This window comes from Parasteatoda tepidariorum, chromosome 12 (genome assembly GCF_982258835.1).
Source record: "Parasteatoda tepidariorum strain Cologne lab strain chromosome 12, Ptep-v5.0, whole genome shotgun sequence".
Lineage (NCBI taxonomy): Eukaryota > Metazoa > Arthropoda > Arachnida > Araneae > Theridiidae > Parasteatoda > Parasteatoda tepidariorum.
In genome coordinates, this window is record NC_141766.1 from 61323770 (window position 1) to 61347026 (window position 23257).

A 23257-nucleotide genomic window follows, 5' to 3' on the forward strand; every position below is an offset into this window, starting at 1 on the left:
CCATTCCCTTCTATTGCATTAGTTATTTTATATTACTATAATATATATAGTTGGTAATTAATGATTACCCAAAGATGCAATTTTAAGGAATTAAATTTAAATATTTTTATTTTTTTTTGTTAATAATTTTGCTTTATTTTTTTTTTGTTCTTTTTTGTTTACTTTGCTTTATTTAAAATTATATTGGTTTACTAAAAAAATTTGTCCCAGGAGCGTACAGGTAATATTTAGCAGTGTTGTTAAATGAATATTTTCCAACTATAAAATTTTTTTTGTGTTTGCTACTATACAAATTTCATATGGCTGGCTATAGTGGCTGACTAAAATAATATCCCTTGCTGACTATAGTATAAACCATTGCCGACTGTAATATAGACCATTGCCGACTATAGTAAACATTGCCGAGAATAGTTTAGATCATTGCCGACTATATTATTTAATGAGTTGTTACCATCATACATTTCAAAATATTTTCGGAGCAGTTTGTTCTATTAAATAAAATTTGAGCCTATTGAACCATATTGTCATTTAAATTTGTTGCTGCCAAAACCATACTATATTATTATTATTTGCTGCGGCCTAAACCATATGGTTAAACTTGAACTGAAATAGGATTTATTTTAGCGCTTCACTTGTTGTAAATAATATTTCATATTATTAGTTTGATGTAAATGATATTTCAGTGTTAAATTTTATAATTAATATTGTATGCATAATTATTGTATAATAATTGTAGCGTATAATAATTATGTTGCTTCTAAAACAATCAAAAGTTTTCCATAAGATGGCACAAAAAATTTCCGAAATACGTTTTTGTCTCTTGAAATTCAAAATTGCACTGGAAATCTATAAATAAGAGTTAAAAATGAATTTATAATTATACGCTTGCTCATTAAATTTAAAATGTTATCCTAAACATTTACTTTTTGTCCCAAATCAAAAACGAATCAAAGTAATTAATTAAATACTTTTAAATATTTTTGATAAAAATGGAAATTACTACAAATTAATAGAAAATAAATACAAATTAATAAATTGTAAATTTAATATTTAGAAATGTTTAAGGAAGAAAAATTTAATAATCAGTATGTTACGAAAACTATTTATTTTTGACATAAATATTTAGATTTCAATAAAAAGATACAAAATAATGAAATTTAAGAGCTGCATAAGTTATCTTTAAAAAGTATTTTCCTTTTGTTAGAAATGTAGAAAATTTCTAGATAAAAAAATTTAAAAAACTACTTATCAGTACAATAATCTTCTATTTATTTTGGCAATATATTTAAACCACTTCTTTTAGATGGATCTTTTATTAGGATTCAATCATTTTCTAAAAGTCATCAAACTAGGAAAGGAAAAAAAGAAATATATCAAATGGAATTATGTTAAAACTTTCCATAAATTTTAAAAAATATATAAATTGCTGTGACATGTAATCAGATCTAAACATGTATAAAACGTATATAATTGAATTTTATATTATTATGCTAGAAAGGGTTTAAATTTCTTGTTTAAAAAGAAATTTAAACTATTTAAAATAAATTACGAAAATGCAATACTTTACTGTTTTTTAAAATCTATTTTTGACACCTAAATACAGCAGATGTTTATGTTGCATTGTTTTTAAAAAGATAAACAAAAGATAATTAAAGAGACTTATTTTAGAACACTATTAATATACATATGAATGAGTATAAAGAAGCATTTTAGAAGCAGTCGAAATATAGTTTTACTTATATAGGATTGTATGATTATTTTTAATAGGTTAGTTTCAACTTAAATAGTGCATCATTCATTTAATTTTAATTTTGACATTACTACTATATTATTTTTATAAGCAACTTATATTTGAACAATTTATATAACAATAAACAAGTAAGATAAGCGAGAGATAAACAAATAGACAAACACTTTTTTCTAAAAACCAATACACTATCAATACTTAAATGAATAATTTAACAATACCTTTTAGAAATTATGCAAGTTTACCTATATAGGATTGAACAAATATTTTTAATATGTTTTTTTCACTGAAATAATGCGTTATATAACAATATGGGTTTATAGTAATCTAATTTCAATTTATAATCAATATATTTTAATATACTTATTCAAAATTAAATATTCTAGTTTGAACAAAACTGAGTAATGTAATATTAAAAAAAAAAAAAAATGCGTGATTCACTTTTATGCTTTCAAAAAGTGGATATGTTTTTGACATTATTCATCAATTTAAAATCCTATAAAATTATTGAATAAATTAAAAATGACTCAATAGTTTTATCGAAATTTCAAATCATTTATGTAGTTGTCCTAAAGATAACTTTGGAGAATTTTGTCAAATTTTAAATTCCTTCTTTTTGTTATTATAAAAATTTTTTCTAATTTTTTTCAGGGAGATATTTTTTATTCAGAACTATTACAAAAATATTAAGGAACAGGAATATCAATGTGAACAAAAAAAAAAAAAAAATAAAGAATTGTTAAAAGTTGAGTTTTTAAATTACTTCAAATAAAACGTTAAAACTTTCTGAATTAAATTTTAAAAAATATACGCATGTTTAAAGTGATAAACATAGTATTTTGTTGCATAATTCAATTACAAACAATATTATTTTAAAAAAGACTTATTGGTGCAAAATTTTATTTAAAATAAAAATCTTTAGAATTTGGAAAAATATAATCAGCAGCTGGTGAATATCTTATAAATTTTTATTATTGAAAGCTTCAATTTTTAATTTTTAGAATTTTGAATACAGTGTATTCTAAACAGTAAAGAAAAACAAGAAAATTTTGCGTCCTTTCTTATATATATGTCTTGCTTATTGTTGATTGTGTTACAAAAATATGATTTTTGCTTACTAAAAGAAGTTTAGTACTTTTTATAGGAAGAAAAAGAAACGGGTAAAAAGTGTGATGGAAGAAAAGTGACTAATTTATTCCAGAAAAATATATTTACATTACTATCTTATCTCCCAAAATAAAAATACCATAAATAACCATACAACAAAAATAATGGCATAATAATATTTTTATTGAATCATAACTTTATTTTACGTGCATTCTGAAAAATTCGGATATTTAAATATTTTTTATGACCGTCGTTGAACAGTCGATCTAAATTTTGAGTTTACGGCTACTAATATTCAATTCCGCAGTCTTGTAATTTTGAACCTGAACCAGAAGGCAAGTGGACTCTTGGAGCAAATACTGGATGAAATTTGCCTTCGTGTAGGACTTTTTGATGAAACTAACTTGCATTTGTGTTACATGGGGAGGAAAACCACGAACACCTCGCATGGTTATACTGACGACAAGAGGACTCTAACCCATGATCTGTCTACCACTGAGGATATTTCACATCAGCATTGAGGTCGGTGCGAGCCGGGAGTAGAATTCGTTTCAACCAGACATCGCTCGGATTCGAGCCTGGTTAACCTCATTGGGAGAGGAGTGTGGTACCCCCTGAACCCCCACGGCTTTTATTTATTTATTTATTTATTTATTTATTTATTTTTAAATAAGGTGTCCGTTAAATTGCTTTTGAAATTTCATTTTAATTTGTTTGTTACAAAAATAACACAGTGCTCTTACTGACCCCAAACTTTTTTATAGCACTGATGTGAAAAGTGCTAAAAGTGTTATTCATTACTTTATTAATGCTTCATATTAATGAGGATTTTCAAATTTAAGCTATTACAAGTTTTGTTAAAAGAGCTTAAATTACAAGTTTTGTTAAAAGAGCTTAAATTGCAAGTTTTGTTAAAAGAGCTTAAATTACAAGTTTTGTTAAAAGAGCTTAAATTACAAGTTTTGTTAAAAGAGCTAAAGTTCTGTGATCACATATTTAAATTAGAAGCTTCAAGTATATCAGAATATCTATAGAGCAATACGTGTTTTGTTCACGTGTTTACTTATCTTTTATAATATTATTAAACAAAATTTCCTAAAATACATAAATGGTGATAATTAATGGTCATATTCTATTGATAATTAATTGTATTGATTTTAGTACAACAGATGTATTGATTTTAGAATAAGTGAAAGCTAGATTAAATGAAAATGAATTAATGATTCAATCTGAACAGTTATGTAAATATATTTAGAAGATTAAAATCTGAAGTAATGTAATGTAATTTAGTACAAGATTAAACTGTAAATATATTTATATATCATCTATTAATTTGATAAGTAAGTAAAATTGCGAGGAAATTTTAAATAAAATGAATATATGTTAGATTTAAACAAAACATTAACAAAATATAACTTTATGCAAAACCTATTGAATATTTAGCATTTTTCAATAATAGAGAATTCTTGCATTTAATGACTCAGAATTTCAGAGCCGAAAATCTGTAGTTTTAGATCTCTATATGATGATAACATATTTCGACTCGTTATTTTCTTAAAACAAAGAACTATAGTGCGGCCTGAAAATATTTCAGAGTGGAGTAAAAAAAAAAGAGAAAGTACTTAGATCAGTTTTAATTCTTTGTGACAGTTTCAAAACTATATTTCAAATAAAACTAATTTTGACTAGTTATAAATCTTCACTAGACATTAATTAGCTATAAATCCTTAAAGAATGATAAAACATTCATATTTAATTTAAAATAATGTTTATTTTTGTTATTTTTCTTCAAAAAAAAAAAAAAAACGCGTATACATGGAAATACATCAGAGTAGAATAAAAAAAAATGAAACAACATAGAAAAGTTTGAAATCTCCGTGACAATTTCACGTGAAACTAATTCTGCCCATTTTAAAATTTCTTTTAATCATCTATAATAATTATTCATCCTCTGAATAACTTTTTGAAGAGTAATTTTCAAAACCTATCAAACCATATCTTGTTCATTGTAAATGTACATTGTATAAATTTCCTAATCAAATAATTGAAAAACACCGGCACACTGGGTGCATCATTTGTAAAATCAATTTACTGTAAAATCCACTTTTACCGTAAAATATTAGGCCATAATAATTACAGTAATAACTATTTAATTGCAATAATATTTACAAATAATTATAAGAAGGAAATATACATTTAAAGTAAAATAAAAAAAAAACAAATAAAATATTTCCATTTAAGATCTCCAAAATGCGCAGAAATTAAATAATAAGATTTAAATATAGAAATAATGATATTATATATTGGATTGATACAATGTTGGTGTATAAATAAAATACATATGTTGTATAACTTTAACATAAACCACTTTCCCCAATCTGGTAAACATAATATATGATAATTGCACGTGCAGTACTATAGAGTAATACTCTTTTTCCTTGCTGCCTTAGCCAATCAGGAGTTGGCTGGCACCCTTTGTACTGGACATTTAGCTACAAGCACAGCATCTTCTTAAAAGAAGGAAACGCAAATTTTTTGAAGGGCACAAATGGCAAAAAACGGTTTCTCTGCAATAGAGGCCTTCGGCCTTGATGATAATCTTCATCCACCTTGACCTCAACTGCCTTCACTTGTTTTGCATTCAGTAAAGGTAAGTTATTGTCAATTTTAAGACAGGCTAGGATGAAAAATGTAATATTTATGTAGAAAAGTTATTTATTAATGTTTTTTTTAGATAATTTACATGTCTTTAGACAATTCTAATAGTTCAAATTTATAATTCTATCCTGCATTGAAATTACAAATTAATTTAATTGAATTGAAGTAATTAACGGACATTATTTTTTAACATACATTTTCAGTGTAATATAATACAGAGTTAGAAAAATGTTTTTTTTACAAAATGCTAGTTCACAATAAGAAAAATATTTAGAACAATCTGCATTTGCACGTTTCACACTTTTGCATTAAGTTACATTTTTGAATGGTTCAGTTACTATAGACTACTTTTTTCTCATTTAAAAACTTAACTAAAACACTAATTAATAATACAAAAAAATTCATTTTTAAAATTTTCATTCAATATTTAATTTTTTTATTGCTGATTTTTATTAAAATATTCATTTTCTTGTTCATATTTCAAGCTTCTGTCCAAGAACTAATATTAACCTTATATTACAGAAAATAATTTTTTTCAATGAAAAGCTAAATTTGAAACAGTAATTATATTATATTACTTATAATAGATCATATTATATTACTTAATTAAATTAAATTTCATATTTATTTTAATTTCATTTTAAGTAATATTATTATATTCGATAATACTGTTGACATAGTCCTTACAGCATAAAACAGTTATGTGTTTGAGTCTCATTAGAAAAAGTAACATATGTATTTAATTGCATTAATATATATATATATATTATGTATGTTACATGTGTTTGAGACTAGTTAGAAAATGTAGCATATATATTGAATTGAACTAGAAATGCGAGCTTTATCCGAATATTAAGTCAATGAAATAAATTAATCACAAAACATTATTACAAATTGCAAAGATCAAAACAAATTATTTTATGATTTTTGTTTATTACAAAAATTTATGTCTAATAGAATTTAAAGTGAGCATCAATTGAAAAAGCGTTCGTCACTTATGCATATTTTGTAAGATAAAAATGTGCCTGTGATTTATTTTGTTAAAAACTTTTAATTTTAAATTTTATTATTCCTTTTTCAGTATATTTAAAATTCCATTATATTATTATATTTCATAAATTAATGCAGTTTCAAGAAATTAAAAAATTATTTTTAATGCAGAATACAGTAAGATTTTTATCTCTATTAAAAACTTGTGTTGAAATATTTTAAATGTTACAGATGATCTTATCGTGTTAAAGAATTTAATATTTTTATAAAAATGAATTTTTGCTTAATAATTTTATGTAATGAGAGTTTATGAAATATTCATTTACTTGTATATTTGGTAAAATTAAAGGAGAGGCATTGTTTTTTTAAAAATATAATAATTACAAAACATTAATCTAAACCAAAACGTAGTTCTTTTCTAATTAAACATTTAATGCATTAAAAGACTCATGGTATAAGAATTAATAAAATCACTTCAGTAATTCACTTCAATAATCAATGTATATTCTTTTACGTGTTATTTAGATATTTTATAATTTGTATAGAATATGTTGGTTTGTAAATTATTTTTAAAACAAAAAAACTATATATCTATACCATGATTAAAATACGAGAGCGTAATGTGGTATTACTTTTTTGGCTTTTTATAGGTATATTCAAATACATTTGCATCATACTTAATGACAACTAAATGTGTAAAAAATACATTTTGGAGAATAATCAATTGTAAGTACGATAACTGCTTAAAATTTTGTTGAAAAGTTACTGAGTTAATTGTCTTTCTGTATATTCCAAGGGACAAACACAATAAATCTTTCAACTTCCATATGATTTTACCAAACATTGAACAGCAAACTTATAATGATTAAAGTTTCCATTGCATGTACATTTTTCCTTTTTAGGATTGTGTTTAATTCTGTTGAGAAAATGGTTTAAGAATGAAAATAATTTGAGCATTTTTGTTTTTGTCCTATAGCTTTTAAAAATAACGAAAAATATACATACAGCAGAACTAAATTCGTAAAATAGATGCTGTTTTGAGTCAAATTGGTTCCAAAATGAGGAAGTTCTCGTGTATTAGAGAATATTTTGAGAAAACATCATTTAAAATTAGGGAAAGCGTATTTTAAATATCTGCGTGTTAAAGCAAAACGCACTGTTTCTTTTTCAATGAAACATAACTATGTTCTCAAATGACTGCTTTAAACATTTTTACCTATTCCAGTTTCAAACTACAGGAACAATGAAACTACAAAAGATGTTCTCATGTACCCATTTTGTTATTTTATAAAAATAAAAAATAAATCGAATTTTAAATATTGGTTTATAAAAATTGGTGAACTAACACTGATTAAAATGTAGGTATCTGCAAAACAATAATAAAAGTAAATTCATAAAAATAAATAAATAACTTCATAAAAAATAATTGATTTCGAGTAGTTTTATGAATAATTATACTAAGTGAAAGAAAAAGAGTAAAGAAAAGGAAATAAATGATTTTTTATTTTGTGAGATTGTTGATTGTCAAAAAATAGGTTTGAAAAATAATTTATTAGGGAATTTGAGACCCATTGTAATGCAGTGTTAGATGAAAAATTTCATGCTGCAATTATTTGGAAATATAGCTGCAAATAATTTATGGTACTTCTATTATCACTTTTACACCTATTTAAATATACTTTAAAACAGCTAATTTGTCCCCATAGATAATATTAAAAGTAATTATTGTGTAAAGTGTTTAAATTATTTTCCAAAAAGATGCCAATTGTGACCGAAAGCTTAGATCAAACATTGACGAGTCGAAGCCTTCCAATGTTTTGTTAAATATGATATAAATTTAAGGCAAATATTACACTTTTCAAAATTTAACTATGAACCAATAAAAAAAATTTAAATAGTTGAATAAATTCCTCTTTATAATACTAAACTATCATAGTATCTTAATGTTAGTTTTGAAATAGTCATCAAACAAATCATTAAATATTTTCGACTCTTTAGTAAACTTATAAGTGAATAAGAAAGAAAACAATTTCTAAAATAATTGTTCTAAGCTTCTTATGGAAAGCCGATTTCTGTGCAACCTAACACATTGTTTAAATTCTTTAAAACTACGCGTTCATTGAACAACTACGAAAGAGAAAACAATGACCGGAGATGCTTTCGGCATTCTTCGACTAAGAATACGGGGAAATGTTTTCGAAACTAGATTCATTTTGATACGACGATGTTGCGCTCATTAACGTCTACATTTTTACACTGAAGTAGTGTAAAAAATATTCTTATTTAAAAGGCCGTTGAACGTTAATATATAAGCTAATGAAATATTCCAGTGTGTGAGTTACTATTTTAGGTTCTCTGGGGTTACTGATCCACTAGTTACCTTGTGCTCTGGATTGGTCCAAAATTACAAGGCTACGGAGTTGAACATTAGCAGTCGTAAACCCGAAATTGGGTCGGCTGTTCAACGACGGTTATAAAATAAAAAAAGAATTGTTATACTATGCCAATAATGAATTTATGTTATTATTGGCATTTTAGTTTTATTCTATAACCCGCGTTCAAAAGCAGACTCAATTCTAAGTTTACAACTATCAATGTTCAGCTCCGTAGCCTTATAATTTTGAACCTAATCCAGAAGCGAACTTCAAAATCAAGCATTGGGAGAAAGCTTCATGGAGGGCTACTAACCCGCATTTGCGTTACACAGAGAGGAAAACAGCGAAAACGTCCAACGATTAGCCTTACGTCAAAGGCATTGTAACCCATGATTCGAGCGGGTGCAAAACCGTGAGCAGAATTCGTACCAACCAGCAACGCTGTGATTTGAACTCGGGTACCCTCATTGGGAGGCTAACGCTCAATCTTCTGAGAATAATGGCATGAACTTAAAGAATGATACTGAGCACTCACGGGCTCAAACATTGTTTTGTTCAATAGACCAGTCAAAGCGGGCTTACATTTAATTAAAACCTTAGTGTGAGAAAATGATATGCTACAAAAAGAAACAAAAATTTTAAATAAAAGAAAAAAAAGTCCTAGCTTATTTTCATCATTTGTAGTGAATAGATATTCATTTTAGCTATCCCTTAAATATAAAATTCATATCGAGCGAACACGAAAATCATATTATGCAATTTTTTAAATCTAATTATTAATGGTATTAATTTCTCCAAGAACGGACGAAACGGAAAAAACTTTTTCAATACTTTTTAATTTTGTTATCCTACAAAAATACTTTTAAAATGCGGTTCATCGCAACCTCAAAGCATAACTTTCAGTTTGAAATGCTGAATATAAAATTTTTCTTTCTAATGAGACTACAAAAAATAAGTTCCTTCAACATTGCTTCCTAGAAATATAGAATTATAGAAATATAGAATTATTGAAATTCTCGGCAAATGAGGGAGTATATTTGTAATGATTTTAATGTTTTGTCAACTTATTAACACATGTACACACGAAAAATATTATATGTTTGTAGATTTGAAAGTTGAACTATATTTTAATAAAAAGTTTTATTTATTTCCCTAACTTTTGTTTTATTTATTTGCGGCATATAGGTTTATTTTGAATAAATCACAATCGGTAGGAAGATATTGATTGTTAAAGTACTTTTATGTGTTATCTAATTTGTTTTGAAAAATATATATATGAAGATATATATGGTAAAAAGATTTATATATTAAAAAGATTTAAGTACCCCCAGGGGTGCGGGAATAGTTTACGTGTTCTTACGCGAAATATCTTGCAATAAATGAAAATTGCAAAAAAATTTATTTAAAAATAAAGCTAGCCATGAAAGTTTACGTTTACGTATTTTTCTATTGGCTATTTTTGGAGAGTTAACAGTTAATAATTAGTGGTGTCAGCAGCCAGTTGTGATTTTTAACTTTTGTTAAATTTTTTTATCACAGCAAAACAATATCATCCTTCTCACTAATGCAAATGAACTTAGTAACAAAACTTTGTACCAAAAAAAAATAATAAATATATTTTTAAAAAATGCATTCATTTTTTTATTAGTGGTACGCGGCGTTGAGAAAAATTTAGAAAGGGTACACAAAAATCATAAGTTTGGGAAACACTGGTTTAAGGTAATTGGTCCATGAAAGCTCATTCTGAGAAAAAGAAAGCTTCAGAATTTATAGAAGAAAGCATTCGATTGAAATCATAAAAATAAAAAATATAAACGAATGTCACAAGTATTTATTTACATATCCTAAAAATTTCAAAACAAGATTTCTAAAATTTGATGTTGAAAAAAAATTTAGAAATTGGGTTTGAGAACCCATTGACTCCCTTTGTCTTCTTCACTATGCTTTTTTATATTGTCTACGCATGGATAGGAACCGTTCTTTACCAGCACGGCGTCTCTTCACCGTGCAGAAATTCTCCAGAAGATCCGAAGTCAAAAATTTAAAGATAAAAATTCTCAAATGTGGTTCAATCATAATTTTTGCGAAAAATGGGCATATACCATTCTCTCCCCTTGGTCTGTATATATAATAATTAATAATTTAAGACATTTATGCAATTAAAACAATACACTTTTCCTTATCTTACCATTTATTTTTCCTACGATCACCTTGAGAATTATATGGCTTTCTACAATCACCCATGATCCTTTTAGATGGATTATGTAACCGATGTTTAAAAATAGGCACTCTGTAGTTTAAACAATGTTTAAACTAATGATGTATTCTTATCAATTTAAAATTAAAGCAATTATTAATAATAAGACAGGATACATATTTTTAAATCGATAATTTATTTTAGGAAGATTATTTTTAAGGAAAAATGCTAATTATTAAATATTTTTGACTTCTAACAGTTTTTATGCTTGAAAAGAGAGAAGTCTTCATATGCATACATGCACTTTCAGAAATCTATCCTTTCATTATACCGACCTTATTTAAAAGTACCGTCTTCATATTCACAAAAGGTAATAATTGGTAGCAAAATAGTTTTGCTATTAACACTTATCCAAGACATTCTTAACCACCGTAATATACAATGTAGTATTTATATTTGGATAAGAAATTAGTGAGTTTTATAAACGTAATGAAATAACTACTAATATAGCCACTTAGTTTATAAATAAATATGCTACAACTTTATTCACGGGGTCATCCTTACTAAACTGCGGTAATATTAATTAAGTAAATCTAAGATAAAATTAAGTGAGTATTTTCTTTAGTTCCCTTCAATACAAGATTTAAAGGAAAAACAGTTGCACAGTATAAAACACTTATGTCTTTTATACTGTTATTATATTATAATGTTGAAGAAAAAAATATGTCTTCAAAGTGGGGACAAATTTTACTTGTTATTGATAAAATTGATATATGAGTGATTCTTTCTAAATATGACAATTCGGACCAAAAAATTTCTTCAAATTTAAAGTCTTCAAAATAATCTAACATTTTTTTTTGTATATTTCTTTAGTTACACTTATTAATATCTTACAGGCAGCAGTGTAGTTTATTGACATTTGCTCGAGAAAAAGAAAATAGAAATTCACCAAATCTTGAATGCCAGGAAAATGACATATTAGCTTAGAAGCTTAAAAAACAGTCATTTTAAGTTAATAGTAAGTAACTCAACATAGGCCTTTATGTTAGATGGACCATAAATTGCTTAAATTAATTCTTTGTGTCCACTGTAGGAAGAATCAGAAATGTTTTTGTTGCGGATATGTACAGAATAAAATTGTATATAATAACCAATCATTAGTTAAATAAATAACTTTGATTACACTCAAGCATATTACAATCATACATAAACTTGGTATAAGGTTAATATTTGCTTTCTCTCCTTACAGTATTAGTAGTTAAAAAAAATTCTGGCATTCATAAGCCAGGAAAATGACAGCCAAGATAATAACAAATTCGCCATTTTATAGCATATAACTTTACTTAATTTAATATTTTGGCCTAAGACATTTTTATTCTGCAGAAAACAACAGGATTTCTTAAGATAACTCAGATAAATCTCTGTAGTTTATGTTATTAATAATTTCACGAAGCCAGGAAAATGACAACACAAAAACCTTCTCACCTTGAAAAATTTTTTGAAATAGATTTTGAACCAGAAAATTGGATCTTTATTCATGCAACAAGACATGTTCATATAGGAGGGCATCAAATCAATCTATTAACATAAGATATTGATTTCTGGCTCTATCTATTTTGGTTATAAACCACTAAATAAAAGTAGCCAGGAAAATGACAGATTTTCATGGGACAAACAAATTATTGACAGAAAAAATTACTTTAAATGAAGTTTTTGTAAATAATACCCTCTGCCCATATTCTAGAAATGCTTACACCGGTTGAGATAAAAAAAATTAGATATTGAAAAATTTATGGGAAGTTTTGAAGCTTGTTTTTATTGGAAACATTGTTTGGGACATTCCAGGAAAATGACATTTTGAAATTCAATTATATTTTTTAACTATATAAAACAGTCAATGCTAGTGCAAAGTCATTTTAAATTCCTAACAGCAATGCTATTTATAGATTTTTTTTAATGTTCTTTTAGTATTATAGTATTAGATCTTGGAGCAAGGGACAGTGAATTGTTATATTTCGTGAGAAACACCCATATTCCTGCCTACACACAACTAATAAGAACTTAAAAGATATAAAATTAAAAAAAATAAGGATACTGTCCTATTTTAAGAAAAATTCGACACCCCTTGAAATGTGTAAAGTTAAATAAATAAAAATAAGTAGCAGAATAAGAAACCTGCTGCTTGTGCCAGCTCTTTATACTGCTTTCGATATCTTGGTTAAGAAATTGATCAAGAAAAAATTAAAAAGAAAAGCATTGATTTTCTTCCTGGCACAATTATTTTATTGTAAGCACTATAACACCATTCAGCAACATATCTTTTTAAATGAGATGTTTAGGAATTCTTAAAGAATTATTTTTCCAGTTATGTTTTGACTTCAGTATTCTTCTGATGTATGTAGAATTGATGACTTATTCTGATAAATGAATGTCCTATCTTTTTTATACTATGTTATATAGCAAAAATTTGAAAAATGTCATGAAATTTATAAATCATTTCGTTATTTCTTTTAATAAATATTTAGTGCATGACAAACTTTTAGATGATATTTTTTAAGAACATTTGAAACACAAAAGATCTTCAAAAGAAAAGAAAAAAGGAACTGAAATGACTCCTCAAAACAATTACTTTAATTACATGATTAAGAAATTCATTCGCTCCAAAAATATATAAATAGGGAACAACAATCTTCATGCTTCAAGCGCTCAAAAACAGGCGCCCATTTTCTCGACTTGCCACTCGTAAATGAGAAGGAACCAAATTGATTTGAAAAACTAATTTTTTTTCAAAAATTAATATTATTTATTTCATTTATTTATTTATTTTCAAATCAATTTGGTTTCTTCTCTTTCCGGTCTAGAAAGTCTTAAAAATGGGCTCCTGTTTTTGAGCATTTGAAACATGAAAATGTTATTTTATATATTTTTGAAGCAAATGAAGTTTTTAATCAGGTAATTAATATCTTACATCGTTAGTCTCTTGAGATTTTTAATTTAATAACATTCATTATTAATATTTCTATATAAATAAAAGACAGAAAGAAATTATACAGTATTATAGTATTATTGACACCATTCCATATTGACACACCTTTTGAATGTAAGAGATAAGCAATTAAATGTTTCCTTATTTTAAAGAAATATCTATCTTCTATCCCTTTAAAAAATAAAAGAACTATTTGAAAAACAACCTCTGCTTGCCCTTGAGAAATCAATATATATTCCAAAGAAAACCTGAAAAAATTTTCTTATGCCGTTATATACGAAAGGAGCAGTTTAATTTTTCCCCCAGATCTCAAGCTGCCGATTTATGTGCAAAGAAGTCTATCCCCTTTTATTTCTGCAGAGGGGGAAATATTGTAGGATCTGCAGGGAAAGCGGCCATAACTTATGGCTCAGTAAAACATTTAAGATATTTCTTCCTATTTTTTTTTTTTTTTAAATCCATTTCTATGCTTCTTCGCCTTATGAAATTCAAAATGGGGAAAATGTACATATTAAAGAAATTCCTTCAGAAATTTAAACTTAAATTTGAAATGAATTTTTTGAATTGTAAGATAATAAAATTATGCATAAATTTCTATATCATATGAACAGTTTAACAGCAAGTAGTTAATTTTCTGCATACTTCAACTGAAAATTTGACCTAATTACCATCTTTTCTGCTAATTTGATCATCATCAATCATTAATCTTCACTGTAAAAATTTCAGTTCAAATTACGGTATAAAGTACAAACACTTTAGGTGCATCATGTGTAAAACGCATTTTACCGTAAAATCCATCTTTACCGTAAAATATTATATCGTAATTTCTGTAATAATGTTAATTAATTAGAATAATTAAGTAATTTTGCAATAATTTTTATTATAAAAATTACGGTACATCAGTTTTTTTTTGTTCCGTAAAATAATAAAAGTAGTAACTTAAGTAAAAAATGTAGTTTGATTTATAATAAAACAACTAAATTACTACTACTATCAATACGTAAATTTTCATTTTAAAAGATGGTCAAGTAATGATTATTTGTATATTATAGTTGGTATTAATTTACTTTTAAATCTCTGTATTGACCGACATGACTGATAGAAAAAAAATGCGCATACAGATCTGGCAATATACTATACACCTAATTTGTTAAATTGGGCAGATATTTCTCTCTTAACAAAAAAAAATACTTAATAAATACTATTTTCATACATTTACGGTAAAAAACACGCAATCAGGATGTCAATACTGTTTACTGTTAATTCAATATTGTTCGTAAGGATTTGCAGTAAAGAAATGGAAAAAGTAAAAACGAAATTAATCAGAAGTAAACCCGAAATTGCTAGCATAATATTAAACGCACCAACCTCTGTACCATCCCATCACACAACGTGAATTATTAAAAATTATGTATATTGCATTAGAAACCAGTCATGATCCTAGTGTGAGCAGGAAGAAAGGTATTATGTCAATTACTTAATTGCACTAGTTTCTCCATATAACTTTCTGTAAACTCCGTGAAAAGTACTGCACAGTTTTAACCTCCTGCATTTTTTAAACATTGACCTCCTGCATTTTTTACAAAGTAAAGTCTCTGCACTGTAAAAATTTCTGGATCAAGTTATGGTAAAATGAACCGTAACCAATGGTGCCTGTCTTTTTTACCGCAAAATCCATGTTTAAAGTAAAATTTTACGGAACAAAAAATCAGATATATCGTAATTTTTATATTATATTTGTTGTCGAGTCACTAATTTACTGTAGTTACTACACTAATTTATGTAAAATAATTTTCATCGTAAAATATAGGATGTGAAATTTTACGATTAAAATTATGGATTTTAAGATAAAATTAATTTTACGCAAGATTACTCCAGAGTGCTGTTATTTTTTACTATAATTTGACTTTTTTACAATATATCAGGATTTGAAAATATTTCTTTTCCAAAATACATGTATACTACGAAATAATTACCATTTTTATTTCAAATAAAGACACTTCTCGCGAGGTCTAATCACTTAATTTCTCCTATATATTGCCTCAATACATTTATCTAAAACTGAAAACAAAGAGAATCGCAAGCTTAACAAAAATATTTTTACTCGATATAGTGTTTTTGAGAATTCCTTAATTATTCTCAGCAGTCAAGCAATTATTTAATTTATTATATTAAAATCATTAATAAATTCCTAAATTTTGCTGCTTTTGAAGTAAACTTATTTTTGTAGTGTATAAAAATGATTGAGACATTCTGTTTAAAACTTTACTAGACTGGAAATCAGCACACTGTAAAAAATTCCTCATTAAATTAAGGTAAAAAGTACCGGCACTCAAGGTGCTTCTACTTTTTACCCCAAAATCCATTTTTACCGGAACACGTTACGGAACTAAAAATCTGTTATACCGTAATTTTTGCAGTTCTAATTACCGTAAATTAACTGAATCAATATAATTAAATAAATATTACCTAAAAATTACGGTATAATATTTTCTTGTAAAAATGGTTTTTATGGTGAAATTGATTCTGCGCACCCAAAGTGCTGGTATTTTATCGTAGAATATGAATAAGCAGTAAATAATTTTTCTCTTATTGTAATTATGTATGCTTATTAAATCATAAGAACATTAAAATTCTCTTTTTTCTCTCAGTTAAGGAGATGTGAAATAAAATTTGTAAGAAAGATGTTGATGATTATAAGAATGAATGAGGTATTTTTCATGATCATCTGAAAGTTAGATTTGTTAAATTATGGTTTGAACAATTACTAACAAGGTAAATATAAATTTTTTTTGTATATGAGAAATTTTTTATTATTAATTTTATTAATAATTGTATGTATTTCTTATAATTAGTTTCCCCCTTCCTTTGAGCCACGTGTGAACTGAGTTTGTGGTAAAATCTTTTTAGATACTTTTATTTAATCTCAAAATAAAAGAAAAAAAAACATAAATACCATCATAAAAAAATTTTCAAGTGCCCATACTGCAGCAATATCGATTCCTAACACAACTGACGTCATTGGTCTTTACGCCCATTGGCCGAGGCCTTCCGCCTGCTTCTGAGAATCTTTCGTCTCCATCCTCCCGAAGTAAAGAGAGAGAATGCAATCTGTAATGGCCACACACCATTGAATCTTTCTTTAAAATAGGCTCTTGCGCTAAGTTCATCTTCGAGACTTGAAGGATTATTCTCAGACCATCGCAGAGTCTTTCAAAAGGAAGTTGAATTTATGTTTAGCTTTAAATAGGCTTTTGCTGAAAATAAAGAAAAACTTTAATAAACATGAAAGCTTTTAAGTAATTTATCTATGTTGTTTTCAAATAAACTAACTTACTGTATTCTTTAGATGTGTTTTATTTTTATTATGTAAAACAGTTCTGTTCGGAAAGTGTTTTTCAAATCGATATTATGCTTAAAACATTGCATAGATTTTCGTTGCGTTATTTTATTATTATAGATTATTATAATAAATTGACATTCTTAAAATAATTGAACTGATACTTATTCAAAACTCATATTCAATAAAGTTTTTTATGATCAACTGTTCTGATCAGAAAGGGAATCAATATTTTGTCAAAAATATTTCAAGCAAAATCTTCGATTAAAATTTTCTCATAATTTCCCTTCATTGTGTCATGTTTACTTCCATTAATCATTATGAAGTTCTCTAAATAGCCGGACTGGTATCTTTTTTTTAAATTAACTAACTTTAAAATATTTTTATTTAAATATTGAAAATTGTTTTTATGATCAACAGTTCTGATCGGAAATTTTTTTTTCGATTCAAAATTTCGTCAAAAATATTGTTAGCAAATCTTTCATTTAAAATTTCCTCGCAATTTATTTTGATTGCATTATTTCCACTTCCATTAACGATTATGAAATAATCTAAATAATCAGACTTAAATTTTTTAAAAAACCATTTATGTTAAAATATTTTTTTCAGACATTATTAATAAAAATTATGAAGTTAATAGAAAGTAAATTTTATTTCAAAAATTCTTAACAAATAAATTTGATTTTTTACCATGAACATGTGATTCTAAAATTGAATTTTGTTTCAAAATTCATTAGGGATAAAATTTAGTTCTGCAATCTACCAAGAAAGACTCTTCTTTACTTGAATTTATTTTTATTTATGTTGCCTTAATACCATAACCATAATTACGTAAACCGTGCAATGTAACGTAATTAACCATAATTACGTTACATTGCACGTAACCATAATTACTCGAAAAATTATTTAATGTAATTTTAATTGGCAATGATGGCTATTGCGCAAAATGATATTAAATATTTATTATTAGTTTGTCCTTATATCATTAAGTTTTTGTTATATCATTGTTATTTGTTTATAAAGGACCCACTCCCCACCAAAAAAAGGTTGCGTTATTTATTTTTGTGTGATTATGAAATGAAAAATAATCATATAATGAAACTACATAAGTAATCTTAAACTATATGATTTCTTATAATCATTATGAACATATTTTTCATTTTTTCACCTCAAAAAATTAAGTTTTGTGTCAGAATAATTGACTGTAATTAGAGATTACTATTCGCTCCTTAATCTAGTTATTTTTTATATCACAGTTAAACAAAATATTTGTATTACATTCAAAATGGTTCTTCAATTAATGACCATTACACAGCAATCACTTCATTGGGGATCATTTTTAAAATCATAATTTATTGAAACTATGTATTGTAACAACACATTATCTTAGCATTCATCTTTCTAAATAGACTTTTTGCATAATAATGCGAAACAATAAGAAATGATTCAATTTTCCAAAAAAATTATATTTGTTTCAAGTGTTCACCGTTTTTCCTTTTTTTAATGACCATTACACAACAATCTGTTTTAAAGACTTCCATCACCCATAGTTGAAAACAAAATTTAGTGAAATAATATATTTTAACCCATAAACGACACATTCTCTTATAATTGAGCTTTTAGCATAAAGAAAGTAAAATAATGAACAGATTTAAACTTTTAATGACCATTACACAACAATAATTTTTCATGACTTCAATCACTCATTCTTAAAATCAAAATTTATTGAAACATTTTCTTAGCATTTGCGTTCCTAACTGAACTTTTAGCATAAAGAATTTGAAACAAATCACCACAATTTTATCTGACATTACGGACGTAAAATACGGAATAATTAATAGAGGTGCAAAACAACAAAATATGAAAATACTGATAACAATGGAAAACATGTCAGGTAATTAGGTTTTGGCAACCCTGTGATTTACGATTAATTACGCTTCCAAACCTTGTTATAGAATGTAAGCCTTTTCTAAGAACTATGAATACCTGCCTTCTAAATTATTAAAAGCATTGCGGTCCGTATCTGCAGTTTATCGAGTAATAACAGGCGTTGTCACGCCTTTGCGCCAAAATGTGACGTCATTGCAGGAAATCGATACCGTTTCGGGTTACTGACAAAGAAATTCCATCCTATCAGCCAAGCGAAGAAGAGGATATCGCCAAGCAATTTAAGGAGTAGTGTTATGTTCCATCACAAAATCTTTATTAACGTTAAAAATTCCGGGTTCAGTTTATGCCACATCAATTCGTTTTTATTTCGATAAAAATATTGAATGATTGTTATAACTATTAATTTTTCAGTATTATTAGTATCGCAAAATTGTAATTAAAATTAAATGGCTAATTGCGAATCACTGACCATCCACTAAAAAATTAAAAAAAGTAAAAAGTATGGAAAAACTATATAAATGCAGTGTTGAATTTCTCATTTTGATTATAACATCAATTTTAAAATTCATGCCTCATAATTTTAAACCTAAATAACTACAAATATTTAAATAAAAATATCTCGAGGTGAAAACTTTATAGTATCTTCATATTTCGTCAAAAATTAATAGTTTCTAAGAAAAATTAGATAGCAAACATTTTATTTGTTAGTAACAAACTATTTAGCTTGTTAAAATTTGGTGCTGCATTTTTACCCCAAACTTTCTAACTCAAACTTTTTTTCAATTTATTTATTTAGCTTGTTTTAATTACAGTTTAATTTTCTGTGAAAAAATTGCTCTTCATTCAATTGTTTCATAAAACTACAAATGCATTGTATAGCAGCTTTCAATCTTTTAAATGTACCATTAGTCTTTCCCAATTCCATTTTTCATATAAGTTAGAACGCAAACTATGGAAATAATTTTTTTTAATGTTGTACTATTGTACGTTTCATTTTTCTTATATTTTCATAATTCAAAAATTTAATTTTATTCTTAATTAAAATTGTTAATTATATAAAAATATTTTCAATAATGACTGCAAAAAAATTAAATTATTAATACATTTCACTATACAACATTTCTCAATCACAAACTACAGATATTTTTTTCATACCAAAAGTTTTAAGTTAACGCCAATATTATAGAGAAAACATATATAGTGTGCATTTGATACGAAATTATTAATTTATCTGCAGTTCTTAGCCAATAAAACATGAATACAATAAGATTTGTTAAAAAGTGAAGATACGACGAAGAAAATTCTGGTAAAATTACCGTACTGTATGGTAATAAAATTGTTGGTAAAAAAAAATTCATTCTCCGAAATAAAATCAAGTTATACGGTATTTCAACTATTTATATAGTATTTTTTCTTTTCATACGGCAATGGCTTGCCAGTTTTTTAAAATTATAGTTCTTATTACTACACATTTAGTAAAAAATGTAATACTGAAAAGTAAATGTGATTTTATAAATAGTTCTTATGCAATGCTCTATGGTATCATGATAAAATTATCAAATTTTATCACATTTACCAAACTTTATAGCATGTTATAAAACCGTATTTAATTGTTAATTTTTCCAAACATTCATCGTTTATATTGCATTTCGAAACATTTTTATTATTACATATTTTATGGTTACATTATTGAAGAACTACGTTAAAAATTATCAAGATTTTAGGTGTTCCCATAGAGCCTAAACCACGACAAATTTTACCATATTATGGTAGTTTTGACCATACTTTGTTTTCTCTGTATAAAAAAAAAGAAAGAAAAAAAGTAGTTTTCAAGCTACTTTTCCCGAAATATATCGTGAGGCACTTACTTTGTCAATTTTACAATATTCTGGTAATTTTGTACATAGATTTTTCTGGGTGCAGTTATTCTATTCGGATTTTTTTAAATTTTTTTTTACTTTTTGTGCCTTAAGTAAATGAAAAATAATTATATTAATTTCTTTTCAATTTTTAAATAAAAGTAAAAATGACCCAGTATTGAAAAAAATTATGAAAATGCTGCCCGGAGAAAAAAAAAGTCCTTTTTATTCTAAATTTGCAGCAAAACTGAAAAAAATGCCACGAAGATTTTTTTTCCAAGACACAAATCTTTAAGGATGAAATTTCGCCAAAAATGACTCTGAAGAGCCAAAAATGGTGCTTACAATTGATACTCACAATCTTCTTGTACTGCACCATATCCTCTGTTATCGATCAACGATATACTCTCTTTTCTTATCTTTTTATTTTTGTTTTATATGCACTTCTACTGATAAGACATGTTTCCTTCTCCCGTTTCTCCTTTTATCTCTTTCAACTCTTATCGAAGATACACACAATGTTACATTGCTTTTGCATGTTGTTCAGTAATACTTCTTCAGAAGCGCTCATAATAACTACATTTATAACACTTTTTCTCTTTCAAATTTAGTTTCTTTATTTTTTTCCTGTTATCTGGAGTAGAAGCTTTCTCCCATCCGGAAAAAAAAAAGATATTTTTTTCCATACGAGGAACGAGTTTTCTATGGTTTTGTAACGGGGAAATATTTTCTCTCAATGCTGTAAGTCCCAAATTATCAGTTTTCGCTGCGATTGAAAGAAACGGGTTTGGTGTTAAATATTTCATTCAAATAGTTCAGAAAAAGAGTCACTATTTAACCCTCTGAACAAAAGTGGGTTATCTACATCCCAATCTTTTGATATAATATCTGACGAATATTTTGGCGTCTTTTCACATAATAATTTCCCCCTAAGTCTTACGTAAAATGTTTTGACGACACCATTATTTACTTATTTATTCATTTATTTTATTTTTAAAAAAAACTATATGTGATAATGTAAAAAAAAATGATATTTGTTATGTGCTTTACTATGTTATGATACATTTATATTATGTCTCTGTATTTCACAGAATAAAGTGAGGCAATTACTTAAAATTTGGCGTAATAGTGGAATAAACACTATCAAATCTTTTACAAATCACAAAAAATTAATTAACTTATACCTTTTGACATAATAGTTATTCCTTTCTAATTTTTTTTTAAAAAATATAAAAAGGTCTTAGATGATAAAGTGCATTTTGTGGAACAATGAAAAATCAAAATTTTTTTTTTTTATTTTTTTTGATCAAATGAGTTCTGTAAATTATTTGTGTGTTTTGCTTATAATTTTTAAAGTAAATAAAAACCTTTGCGGTATGTTATTGTTTGTTTTATATTTAATTTCTTTATCCTTTGAATCTTACTATAACTACAGCTACCAGCTTCTATGCCTTTTTATTCTAATTTTCGAGTTCCAATTTTTATTTATTTATTGAATAACTTTTATTTGAAATAATTTTGACCAAAATGACTTTTAACTAATTCAGACACATGAATAAAAATCTGATGAAAGTGATGATTTGGAGATATCGAAACAAATTCTTGTCATTTTGATTGCAATAATATACGGAAAAAATCTTTATGAGAGATGTTTGCTACTTCATGCAACATTTCTCTACATATTTCATTAAGGAGTATAGAAATCATTGATTTTTACATTATAAATTATTATTTTGATACACACATTATGTGCCATAATGTATGGCACAAAGATTAATGACTTTGTATAGTAATTTTTATCTTTGACAGATATAATTAAAACAATAGATTTTGTTATCAATCGTCACAAAATTAGCGTTTTACCAGCTAAAATTGAATTTACATAACAATACGAAATATTTTTACTAGTTTAAAAGAAGTTAATGTATTAGTTATTTTACCTTCGGCTGAATATATTGGATTTTAAAAGAACTGAAATATCGCTACAAATAATTCAGATATACATTCAAGACTCCATTATCATATTGACATATTTTATAAAATGCATGTAAAAAGATTTTCTATTAATTTTTAAAATTTGCCGACTTACACAGCAATCACTGGGGAAA

The 23257-nt window shown here is 26.0% G+C and overlaps 1 protein-coding gene across 5 annotated transcripts in view; it reads left to right on the forward strand.

The window, feature by feature from the left end:
* LOC107457033 (homeotic protein ultrabithorax) overlaps nt 1-23257 on the forward strand; it is a 234285-nt gene that overhangs the window by 101838 nt on the left and 109190 nt on the right. For 2 of the 5 annotated variants that reach the window (XM_071187998.2, XM_087155972.1), the window contains 3 exons: nt 5305-5504; nt 7153-7228; nt 16712-16835. The gene's annotated coding sequence lies outside the window, so the exon portion shown is untranslated. Of the gene's footprint in view, nt 1-3765; nt 5505-7152; nt 7229-16711; nt 16836-23257 lie in introns of those variants that run through there. The other 3 variants (XM_021148683.4, XM_071187996.2, XM_087155971.1) reach the window with 2 other exon arrangements.